We start from the raw sequence: 2011 nt of genomic DNA on the forward strand, positions 1-2011 counted from the left end.
ATATATATATATATATACACACACACACATAGATATGTATATATTTAAGTATGTATATGTGTTATGTGAGATAATAGTCTCACTTTTAATAGTTTCACTATTAATAGCTTCATCATGTATATATTTTATACAAAGTGAAATTATTTATAGTGAAACTATTGTTAATGAAAGTATTATCTCACATTACAATACAGTTGTTATTGTTTCACTTTAGTGATGCACACGTACAGACACACAGACAGACTGACACACACATTCTCAGTTTTATACATATAGATACAATAATGGCGATTATATAATTCACAAAAGTTTGTGTATTTCTACCATATTTTGTTGTATGTCACAATGAGTATAGTGTGTTATGAGGTTCACATCCTGAAAAATCCTTTGTCGGATAATGATGCTTAGAAAGGTTTTTCTTGAGAAAAGGTGTAAGCTTTTATTTACGGTACAAAGCTTGCTTCCCAACCACATTGGTCTGGATTCAGTCCCATTGCGTGGAATCTTGGGCAAATGTCTTCTGGTATAGCATCAGTTAGACAATAGCCTTGTGAGTGTACGTGGTGGAGAGAAACTGAAAGAATCCTGTCACCTATAAATGTGTATATACATATACTTATATTCATTTATTTTTTTATTATACTTATATATCAATATATATATATATATATGTCTATGTGTGTGTGTGTGTGTGTGTGTGTGTGTGTGTGTGTGTGTCAAAGGCGTTCACTCTCAGGCATGCAAGGTATGCGCTGCAATTTCCTGTGATTTTTATCCATATAATCGGAAAATTAGATAAAATAGTTACTTTGTTTCAAAGGAAATCCATCCAGTTGTTTTCGAAATATTCTGTCTCCCCTTCCCCTCACTCAGTGACTACTACTACTACCCTCTCTCTCTCTCTCTCTCTCTCTCTCTCTCTCTCTCTCTCTCTCTCTCTCTCTCTCTCTCTCTCTCTCTCTCTCTCTCTCTCTCTCTCTCTCTCTCTCTCTCTTTCTCTCTCTTAGTGACCTGTCAAAAGATATGCTAAGACCGATAGCGCATTTGAAATATTTTGTACCCCCTTCCTCTCTCTGTCAGTGACTCGACAAATTTATCGTAGCACGTCATGCTTTGAGATAATTGCATGACACCCCCTCTCTGTCTCTTTGTTAGTGTAGAATTGTTGCTAAGCTGGTTCCACTTTTTGACCGGAACAAGAACTGCTATAATTAGCCATAATTCTTGGAACAGCCTGGCGGTAAGTTTGAATTTTTTATCCAAAACAACTGTTTGCACTATTATATTTTTGGAGTGTTCTGAAAACAAAAATATTATCTATATTATATTTCTTATTTCAGAAGTAGCTAATTAATCTTAAATTAATTTAACTAACGTTATTTTTCCGTTTTGTTTAAATTCATTTACAATTTACGCAGACGCTTACACGTGTGTTACTTTTTTCGAAATGAGTGAAATGTGTGTTATAAACGATATTTTGAGAAATAGTTTTTCGAAAAGAGACTTTGATGGAAAACAATTAATTATAAACGGTGGGAGACGAACACCGAATTTACCTAATTTGCGAAGCTACAACAAGAAATAAACGAGACAATTTCAGGTTAATTTGTATAAAAAGAAAAAATGGTTAACTGGAAGTGCTACACTTAATAAATTATTCTGTTGACCTTGTTTACTTTTTTGCTTGGAATGATAAAGGCTATGATGATTTAAATAATTTACATATGGCTATGCTAAAGCATAAGCGTTCTCAAAGGCATATAAAATCTTTGATAGATCTTAAAATATTCGGGAATGTTCGCATAGACTTACAATTAGATGCATGTAAAAATCAAAGCATACAACATCATAATGAGAAAGTTAGACGAAACAGATCCATTCTGCAACGATTGATCGATGTTATTTTTTTAGGCCTCCAGGGATTATTGTTCGGGGTCATTTTGAATCTGAAGGCTCTAATAATCGTGGAAATTATAAAGAACTCGTATATTTAATCAGTAAATATGACAAA

Source organism: Octopus bimaculoides, chromosome 6, assembly GCF_001194135.2.
Source record: "Octopus bimaculoides isolate UCB-OBI-ISO-001 chromosome 6, ASM119413v2, whole genome shotgun sequence".
NCBI classification, from domain to species: domain Eukaryota; kingdom Metazoa; phylum Mollusca; class Cephalopoda; order Octopoda; family Octopodidae; genus Octopus; species Octopus bimaculoides.